The sequence below is a fragment of the Heptranchias perlo genome, unplaced genomic scaffold, assembly GCF_035084215.1.
Source record: "Heptranchias perlo isolate sHepPer1 unplaced genomic scaffold, sHepPer1.hap1 HAP1_SCAFFOLD_385, whole genome shotgun sequence".
In the NCBI taxonomy this organism is placed as follows: domain Eukaryota; kingdom Metazoa; phylum Chordata; class Chondrichthyes; order Hexanchiformes; family Hexanchidae; genus Heptranchias; species Heptranchias perlo.
In genome coordinates this window covers 135,829-149,011 of record NW_027139397.1, presented here as the reverse complement: position 1 = coordinate 149,011, position 13,183 = coordinate 135,829, and the positions used below count along the sequence as shown (strand labels likewise).

The 13,183-nt window shown below is 45.3% G+C and overlaps 1 long non-coding RNA gene across 1 annotated transcript in view; it reads right to left on the bottom strand.

The window, feature by feature from the left end:
- Positions 1-1,205: 1,205 nt before the first annotated feature.
- Positions 1,206-13,183, bottom strand: part of LOC137311972 (uncharacterized) — a 15,066-nt gene continuing 3,088 nt past the window's right edge. Inside the window, exon 2 of the long non-coding RNA XR_010960638.1 lies at positions 1,206-2,201. This is a non-coding gene — a long non-coding RNA (uncharacterized lncRNA). The remainder of the gene's footprint in view (positions 2,202-13,183) is intronic.

The window sequence follows — 13,183 nt, the reverse complement described above, 5'->3', positions numbered from 1 at the left end:
TATCCATCTCCCTCCGACAGTGCAGCACTCCCTCAGTACTGGGACCGGGGAGGTGTGGGCCTGGATTATGGGGCTCGAGTCCTAGAGTATATCCATCTCCCTCCGACAGTGCAGCACTCCCTCAGTACTGGGACCGGGGAGTGTGGGCCTGGATTATAGGCTCGAGTCCTAGAGTATATCCATCTACCTCCGACAGTGCAGCACTCCCTCAGTACTGGGACCGGGGAGTGTGGGCCTGGATTATGGGGCTCGAGTCCTAGAGTATATCCATCTACCTCCGACAGTGCAGCACTCCCTCAGTACTGGGACCGGGGAGTGTGGGCCTGGATTATGGGGCTCGAGTCCTAGAGTATATCCATCTACCTCCGACAGTGCAGCACTCCCTCAGTACTGGGACCGGGGAGTGTGGGCCTGGATTATGGGGCTCGAGTCCTAGAGTATATCCATCTCCCTCCGACAGTGCAGCACTCCCTCAGTACTGGGACCGGGGAGTGTGGACCTGGATTATGGGCTCGAGTCCTCGAGTATATCCATCTACCTCCGATAGTGCAGCACTCCCTCAGTACTGGGACCGGGGAGTGTGGGCCTGGATTATGGGGCTCGAGTCCTAGAGTATATCCATCTACCTCCGACAGTGCAGCACTCCCTCAGTACTGGGACCGGGGAGTGTGGGCCTGGATTATGGGCTCAAGTCCTAGAGTATATCCATCTCCCTCCGACAGTGCAGCACTCCCTCAGTACTGGCACCGGGGAGTGTGGGCCTGGATTATGGGGCTCGAGTCCTAGAGTATATCCATCTACCTCCGACAGTGCAGCACTCCCTCAGTACTGGGACCGGGGAGTGTGGGCCTGGATTATGGGCTCGAGTCCTAGAGTATATCCATCTCCCTCCGACAGTGCAGCACTCCCTCAGTACTGGGACCGGGGAGTGTGGGCCTGGATTATGGGCTCGAGTCCTAGAGTATATCCATCTCCCTCCGACAGTGCAGCACTCCCTCAGTACTGGGACCGGGGAGTGTGGGCCTGGATTATGGGGCTCGAGTCCGAGAGTATATCCATCTCCCTCCGACAGTGCAGCACTCCCTCAGGACTCGTGTCCAACCCACTGCCCCACTCAGTCCCCAAACGATGTTTCATTCTGTGAGAGACACGGTGGATTAACACCTCGTGCATTGAGAGAGTTTCCAAAAACAGGCAAACTGTAATTTAAGACGACAATTGTTTTATTTAACTTTGGGTAACAATTGAGATTCTTGTAACGGGGCAGAGGTCAGGGGAAGGGAGGAGCGTTGGGGGCAAGAAAGGGGGGGAAGCGGGGAGAAGGGGAGAGGGAGGGCAAGAAGGGAGGGGAAGGGGACGAGGTGAGGTGGGGGGTAGAAGGGAGCAGTGGGAGTCGAGGGGGAGGGGAGAGGGCGAAGTGAGGGGCAGAAGGGAGCGAAAGGGGAAGAGGAGGGGTGGCGAGGTAGAACTGAGGACTGGGAGGAGATGGGGAGGAAAAGGGGAGAGGGGAGGGGAGAGGGGATGGGAGGGGGAAAAAGGAGGGTAAGGGGAAGAGGTGGGGTGTGGGTAGAACGGAGGCCAGGGAGGAGAAGGGGAGGGGAGAGGGGGAAGAGATGTGGAGAAGGGCGGTCTTGGGAAAGAGGAGGGTTGGGGGTAGAAGGGAGGAGTGGGAGGAGAAGGGGAGGGGAGAGGGGGAAGAGGAGGGGTGGGAGAAGAAGGGGAGGGGAGGGGGGAAGAGGAGGGGTGGGAGGAGAAGGGAAGGGGAGAGGGGGAAGAGGAGGGTTGGGAGAAGAAGGGGAGGCGAGGGGGGAAGAGGAGGGGTGGGGGTAGAAGGGAGGGGAGAGGGGGAAGGGTCACCATTTGCCGCTCATGGCCTCTGCTCAGGACTCCATAATCTGCATTCCATCCCAGAAACAGCCGCTCGATTTCTTGATCACGATATTTCTCAAGTTGGTACATCTCTTGGAGCAGTTTATCGAATTGGCCGTCGCCTTCACCTCAACCCCTCCTGATGGGACTTTGACCGACTTACTTTCCTTGTCATGGAGTTCGAACTCCGATGGCTCACACCCTTCCATCGTGACCTGGACGGTCTCACTGTATTCATTCGTCACTTTGATCCTGGACATCGTTCAACAGACCCGAGAGAGGCTCCAAGGTCCACCGGTCGAGTTATCGGAGTCAGGAAACTCCCCAATTCACTGTCGGCGAATCAGGACACGGTTAGTACCCGGGTGAGTGAGGGGGGAGGGGGGATTTGGGGAGACCTATGCTCAGAGGGAAAAGGGGAAACCCAAGGGGATGGGAGAAGAAGATAGAGTGGAGAGGGGGACATATCCCATAATGTCACTGACTCAACTATCAGAACACATAATTTCACCAACTCACCGATCATATCTCATAATATCACCGACCCACCCATCATATCCCATAATATCACTGACTCACTTATCATATCCCATAATATCACTGACTCAACTATCATAAACCATAATTTCACCAACTCACCGATCATATCTCATAATATCACCTACCCACCCATCATATCCCATAATATCACTGACTCACTTATCATATCCCATAATATCACTGACTCAACTATCATAACCCATAATTTCACCAACTCACCGATCATATCTCATAATATCACCTACCCACCCATCATATCCCATAATATCACCTACCCACCCATCATATCCCATAATATCACCAACCCACCCATCATATCCCATAATATCACTGACTCACATATCATATCCCATAATATCAGTGACTCACCTATCATACCCCATACTATCACCGACCCACACATCACATCCCATAATATCAATCACCCACACATCATATCCCATAATATCACCTACCCACCCATCATATCTCATAATATCACCTACCCACCCATCATATCCCATAATATCACCTACCCACACATCATATCCCATAATTTCACCGACCCACACATCATATCCCATAATATCACCGACCCACACATCATATCCCATAATATCACAGACCCACCCATCATATCCCATAATATCACCGACCCACATATCATATCCCATAATATCACCTACCCACCCATCATATCCCATAATATCACCCACCCACCCATCATATCCCATAATATCACCGACCCACACATCATATCCCATAATATCACCTACCCACCCATCATATCCCATAATATCACCTACCCACCCATCATATCCCATAATATCACCCACCCAACCATCATATCCCATAATATCACCCACCCACCCATCATATCCCATAATATCACCTACCCACACATCATATCCCATAATATCACCTACCCACACATCATATCCCATAATACCACCTACCCACACATCACATCCCATAATATCACCAACTCACACATCATATCCCATAATATCACCCACCCACCCATCATATCCCATAATATCACCCACCCACACATCATATCACATAATATCACTTACCCAGACATCATATCCCATAATATCACCTACCCACACATCATATCCCATAATATCACCGACCCACACATCATATCCCATAATATCACCAACCCACACATCATATCCCATAATATCACCTACCCACCCATCATATCCCATAATATCACCTACCCACCCATCATATCCCATAATATCACCTACCCACCCATCATATCCCATAATATCACCTACCCACCCATCATATCCCATAATATCACCTACCCACCCATCATATCCCATAATATCACCGACCCGCACATCATATCCCATAATATCACCTACCCGCACATCATATCCCATAATATCACCGACCCACGCATCATATCCCATAATATCACCTACCCACCCATCATATCCCATAATATCACCTACCCACCGATCATATCCCATAATACCACCTACCCACACATCATATCCCATAATATCACCCACCCACACATCATATCCCATAATATCACCTACCCACGCATCATATCCCATAATACCACCCACCCAGACATCATATCCCATAATATCAGCTACCCACACATCATATCCCATAATATCACCTACCCACACATCATATCCCATAATACCACCCACCCAGACATCATATCCCATAATATCAGCTACCCACACATCATATCCCATAATATCACCTACCCACACATCATATCCCATAATATCACCTACCCACACATGATATCCCATAATACCACCTACCCACACATCATATCCCATAATATCACCCACCCACACATCATATCCCATAATATCACCCACCCACACATAATTTCCCATAATATCACCTACCCACGCATCATATCCCATAATACCACCCACCCAGACATCATATCCCATAATATCACCTACCCACACATCATATCCCATAATACCACCTACCCACACATCATATCCCATAATATCACCTACCCACACATCATATCCGATAATATCACCTACCCACACATCATATCCCATAATACCACCTACCCATCCATCATATCCCATAATATCACCTACCCACCCATCATATCCCATAATATCACCTACCCACCCATCATATGCCACAATATCACCTGCCCGCATATCATATCCCATAATATCACCCACCCACACATCATATCCCATAATATCACCTACCCGCACATCATATCCCATAATATCACCTACCCACACATCATATCCCATAATATCACCAACCCACCGATCATATCCCATAATACCACCTACCCACACATCATATCCCATAATATCACCAACCCACCGATCATATCCCATAATATCACCTACCCGCACATCATATCCCATAATATCACCAACCCACCGATCATATCCCATAATATCACCTACCCACCAATCATATCCCATAATACCACCTCCCCACACATCATATCCCATAATATAACCTACCCACCCATCATATCCCATAATACCACCTACCCACCCATCATATCCCATAATATCACCTACCCACCCATCATATCCCATAATATCACCTACCCACCCATCATATCCAATAATATCACCTACCCACCCATCATATCCCATAATATCACCTACCCACACATCATATCCCAAAATATCACCTACCCACCCATCATATCCCATAATATCACCTACCCACACATTATATCCCATAATATCACCTACCCGCACATCATATCCCATAATATCACCTACCCACACATCATATCCCATAATATCACCTACCCACCCATCATATCCAATAATATCACCTACCCACCCATCATATCCCATAATATCACCTACCCACACATCATATCCCATAATATCACCTACCCACACATCATATCCCATAATATCACCTACCCACACATCATATCCCATAATACCACCTACCCACCCATCATATCCCATAATATCACCGACCCACCCATCATATCCCATAATATCACCTACCCACACATCATATCCCATAATATCACCTGCCCACGCATCATATCCCATAATACCACCCACCCACACATCATATCCCATAATACCACCTACCCACACATCATATCCCATAATACCACCTACCCACGCATCATATCCCATAATACCACCCACCCACACATCATTTCCCATAATACCACCGACCCACACATCATTTCCCATAATATCACCTACCCACACATCATATCCCATAATATCACCGACCCACCCATCATATCCCATAATATCACCTACCCACCCATCATATCCCATAATATCACCTACCCACCCATCATATCCCATAATATCACCAACCCACCCATCATATCCCATAATATGACTGACTCACACTTCATATCCCATAATATCACCTACCCAGGCATCATATCCCATAATACCACCTACCCACACATCATATCCCATAATATCACCTTCCCACACATCATATCCCATAATACCACCTCCCCACACATCATATCCCATAATATCACCTACCCACCCATCATATCCCATAATATCACCAACCCACACATCATATCCCATAATATCACCTACCCACCCATCATATCCCATAATATCACCTACCCACCCATCATATCCCATAATATCACCTACCCACACATCATATCCCATAATATCACCTACCCACACATCATATCCCATAATATCACCTACCCACCCATCATATCCCATAATATCACCTACCCACCCATCATATCCCATAATATCACCTACCCACCCATCATATCCCATAATATCACCTACCCACCCATCATATCCCAGAATATCACCTACCCACCCATCATATCCCATAATATCACCTACCCACCTATCATATCCCATAATATCACCCACCCACACATCATATCCCATAATATCACCAACCCACCCATCATATCCCATAATATCACATACCCACACATCATATCCCATAATATCACCTACCCACCCATCATATCCCATAATATCACCTACCCACCCATCATATCTCATAATATCACCTACCCACCCATCATATCCCATAATATCACCTACCCACCCGTCATATCCCGTAAATCACCTACCCACACATCATATCCCATAATATCACCTACCCACCCATCATATCCCATAATACCACCTACCCACATATCATATCCCATAATATCACCTACCCACACATCATATCCCATAATATCACCTACCCACCCAACATATCCCATAATATCACCCACCCACACATCATATCCCATAATATCACCGACCCACACATCATGTCCCATAATATCACTGACCCACACATCATATCCCATAATATCACCTACCCACCCATCATATCCCATAATATCACCGACTCACCCATCATATCCCATAATATCACCTACCCACACATCATATCCCATAATATCACCTACCCACCCATCATATCCCATAAAATCACCTACCCACCCATCATATCCCATAATATCACCTACCCACACATCATATCCCATAATATCACCTACCCACGCATCATATCCCATAATATCACCCACCCATCATATCCCATAATATCACCCACCCACCCATCATATCCCATAATATCACCCACCCACCCATCATATCCCATAATATCACCAACCCACCCATCATATCCCATAATATCACCTACCCACCCATCATATCCCATAATATCACCAACCCACCCATCATATCCCATAATATCACCGACCCACCCATCATATCCCATAATATCACCCACCCACACATCATATCCCATAATATCACCTACCCACGCATCATATCCCATAATATCACCTACCCACCCATCATATCCCATAATATCACCTACCCACCCATCATATCCCATAATATCACCAACCCACCCATCATATCCCATAATATCACCTACCCACCCATCATATCCCATAATATCACCTACCCACCCATCATATCCCATAATATCACCTACCCACCCATCATATCCCATAATATCACCCACCCACACATCATATCCCATAAGATCACCAACCCACCCATCATATCCCATAATATCACCTACCCACCCATCATATCCCATAATATCACCTATCCACCCATCATATCCCATAATATCACCGACCCACCCATCATATCCCATAATATCACCCACCCACACATCATATCCCATAATATCACCAACCCACCCATCATATCCCATAATATCACCTACCCACCCATCATATCCCATAATATCACCTACCCACCCATCATATCCCATAATATCACCCACCCACACATCATATCCCATAATATCACCTACCCACACATCATATCTCATAATATCACTGACTCACACATCATATCCCATAATATCACATACCCAGACATCATATCCCATAATATCACCCACCCACCCATCATATCCCATAATATCACCTACCCACCCATCATATCCCATAATATCACCCACCCACACATCATATCCCATAATATCACCAACCCACCCATCATATCCCATAATATCACCTACCCACACATCATATCTCATAATATCACTGACTCACACATCATATCCCATAATATCACATACCCAGACATCATATCCCATAATATCACCCACCCACCCATCATATCCCATAATATCACCTACCCACACATCATATCTCATAATATCACTGACTCACACATCATATCCCATAATACCACATACCCACACATCATATCCCATAATATCACCAACCCACCCATCATATCCCATAATATCACCTACCCACACATCATATCCCATAATATCACCAACCCACCCATCATATCCCATAATATCACCAACCCACCCATCATATCCCATAATATCACTGACTCACACATCATATCCCATAATATCACATACCCAGACATCATATCCCAGAATACCACATACCCACACATCATATCCCATAATATCACCTACCCACCCATCACATCCCATAATATCACCTACCCACGCATCATATCCCATAATATCACGTACCCACCCATCATATCCCATAATATCACCCACCCACACATCATATCCCATAATACCACCTACCCACCCATCATATCCCATAATATCACCTACCCACCCATCATATCCCATAATATCACCATCCCACACATCATATCTCATAATATCACCTCCCCGCGCATCATATCCCATAATATCACCTACCCACCCATCATATCCCATAATATCACCAACCCACCCATCATATCCCATAATATCACCGACCCACCCATCATATCCCATAATATCACCCACCCACACATCATATCCCATAATATCACCTACCCACCCATCATAGCCCATAATATCACCTACCCACCCATCATATCCCATAATATCACCTGCCCACACATCATATCCCATAATATCACCTACCCACCCATCATATCCCATAATATCACCTACCCACCCATAATATCCCATAATATCACCTACCCACCCATCATATCCCATCATATCACCTACCCACCCATCATATCCCATAATATCACCTACCCACCCATCATATCCCATAATATCACCTACCCACCCATCATATCCCATAATATCACCTACCCACCCATCATATCCCATAATATCACCTACCCACCCATAATATCCCATAATATCACCTACCCACCCATCATGTCCCATAATATCACCTCCCCACACATCATATCCCATAATATCACCTACCCACCCATCATATCCCATAATATCACCTACCCACCCATCATATCCCATAATATCACCTCCCCACCCATCATATCCCATAATATCAACCACCCACCCATCATATCCCATAATATCACCTCCCCACCCATCATATCCCATAATATCACCTCCCCACCCATCATATCCCATAATATCACCTACCCACCCATCATATCCCATAATATCACCTCCCCACCCATCATATCCCATAATATCACCTCCCCACCCATCATATCCCATAATATCACCTACCCACCCATCATATCCCATAATATCACCTCCCCACCCATCATATCCCATAATATCACCTCCCCACCCATCATATCCCATAATATCACCTCCCCACCCATCATATCCCATAATATCACCTCCCCACCCATCATATCCCATAATATCACCTCCCCACCCATCATATCCCATAATATCACCTACCCACACATCATATCCCATAATATCACCTACCCACACATCATATCCCATAATATCACCTACCCACCCATCATATCCCATAATATCACCTCCCCACCCATCATATCCCATAATATCAACCACCCACCCATCATATCCCATAATATCACCTACCCACCCATCATATCCCATAATATCACCTACCCACCCATCATATCCCATAATATCACCTCCCCACCCATCATATCCCATAATATCACCTACCCACCCATCATATCCCATAATATCACCTACCCACCCATCATATCCCATAATATCACCTAACCACACATCATATCCCATAATATCACCAACCCACACATCATATCCCATAATATCACCCACCCACACATCATATCCCATAATATCACCGACCCACCCATCATATCCCATAATATCACCTGCCCACACATCATATCCCATAATATCACCTACCCACCCATCATATCCCATAATATCACCTACCCACCTATCATATCCCATAATATCAACCACCCACCCATCATATCCCATAATATCACCTACCCACCCATCATATCCCATAATATCACCTACCCACCTATCATATCCCATAATATCAACCACCCACCCATCATATCCCATAATATCACCTACCCACCCATTATATCCCATAATATTACCCACCCGCACATCATATCCCATAATATCACCCACCCACCCATCATATCCCATAATATCACCTACCCACCCATCATATCCCATAATATCACCCACCCACACATCATATCCCATAATATCACCAACCCACCCATCATATCCCATAATATCACCTACCCACACATCATATCTCATAATATCACTGACTCACACATCATATCCCATAATATCACATACCCAGACATCATATCCCATAATATCACCCACCCACCCATCATATCCCATAATATCACCTACCCACACATCATATCTCATAATATCACTGACTCACACATCATATCCCATAATACCACATACCCACACATCATATCCCATAATATCACCAACCCACCCATCATATCCCATAATATCACCTACCCACACATCATATCCCATAATATCACCTACCCACCCATCATATCCCATAATATCACCAACCCACCCATCATATCCCATAATATCACCGACCCACCCATCATATCCCATAATATCACCCACCCACACATCATATCCCATAATATCACCTACCCACCCATCATAGCCCATAATATCACCTACCCACCCATCATATCCCATAATATCACCTGCCCACACATCATATCCCATAATATCACCTACCCACCCATCATATCCCATAATATCACCTACCCACCCATAATATCCCATAATATCACCTACCCACCCATCATATCCCATCATATCACCTACCCACCCATCATATCCCATAATATCACCTACCCACCCATCATATCCCATAATATCACCTACCCACCCATCATATCCCATAATATCACCTACCCACCCATCATATCCCATAATATCACCTACCCACCCATAATATCCCATAATATCACCTACCCACCCATCATGTCCCATAATATCACCTCCCCACACATCATATCCCATAATATCACCTACCCACCCATCATATCCCATAATATCACCTACCCACCCATCATATCCCATAATATCACCTCCCCACCCATCATATCCCATAATATCAACCACCCACCCATCATATCCCATAATATCACCTCCCCACCCATCATATCCCATAATATCACCTCCCCACCCATCATATCCCATAATATCACCTACCCACCCATCATATCCCATAATATCACCTCCCCACCCATCATATCCCATAATATCACCTCCCCACCCATCATATCCCATAATATCACCTACCCACCCATCATATCCCATAATATCACCTCCCCACCCATCATATCCCATAATATCACCTCCCCACCCATCATATCCCATAATATCACCTCCCCACCCATCATATCCCATAATATCACCTCCCCACCCATCATATCCCATAATATCACCTCCCCACCCATCATATCCCATAATATCACCTACCCACACATCATATCCCATAATATCACCTACCCACACATCATATCCCATAATATCACCTACCCACCCATCATATCCCATAATATCACCTCCCCACCCATCATATCCCATAATATCAACCACCCACCCATCATATCCCATAATATCACCTACCCACCCATCATATCCCATAATATCACCTACCCACCCATCATATCCCATAATATCACCTCCCCACCCATCATATCCCATAATATCACCTACCCACCCATCATATCCCATAATATCACCTACCCACCCATCATATCCCATAATATCACCTAACCACACATCATATCCCATAATATCACCAACCCACACATCATATCCCATAATATCACCCACCCACACATCATATCCCATAATATCACCGACCCACCCATCATATCCCATAATATCACCTGCCCACACATCATATCCCATAATATCACCTACCCACCCATCATATCCCATAATATCACCTACCCACCTATCATATCCCATAATATCAACCACCCACCCATCATATCCCATAATATCACCTACCCACCCATCATATCCCATAATATCACCTACCCACCTATCATATCCCATAATATCAACCACCCACCCATCATATCCCATAATATCACCTACCCACCCATTATATCCCATAATATTACCCACCCGCACATCATATCCCATAATATCACCCACCCACCCATCATATCCCATAATATCACCTACCCACCCATCATATCCCATAATATCACCCACCCACACATCATATCCCATAATATCACCAACCCACCCATCATATCCCATAATATCACCTACCCACACATCATATCTCATAATATCACTGACTCACACATCATATCCCATAATATCACATACCCAGACATCATATCCCATAATATCACCCACCCACCCATCATATCCCATAATATCACCTACCCACACATCATATCTCATAATATCACTGACTCACACATCATATCCCATAATACCACATACCCACACATCATATCCCATAATATCACCAACCCACCCATCATATCCCATAATATCACCTACCCACACATCATATCCCATAATATCACCAACCCACCCATCATATCCCATAATATCACCTACCCACCCATCATATCCCATAATATCACCTCCCCACCCATCATATCCCATAATATCACCTACCCACCCATCATATCCCATAATATCACCTACCCACCCATCATATCCCATAATATCACCTAACCACACATCATATCCCATAATATCACCAACCCACACATCATATCCCATAATATCACCCACCCACACATCATATCCCATAATATCACCGACCCACCCATCATATCCCATAATATCACCTGCCCACACATCATATCCCATAATATCACCTACCCACCCATCATATCCCATAATATCACCTACCCACCTATCATATCCCATAATATCAACCACCCACCCATCATATCCCATAATATCACCTACCCACCCATCATATCCCATAATATCACCTACCCACCTATCATATCCCATAATATCAACCACCCACCCATCATATCCCATAATATCACCTACCCACCCATTATATCCCATAATATTACCCACCCGCACATCATATCCCATAATATCACCCACCCACCCATCATATCCCATAATATCACCTACCCAC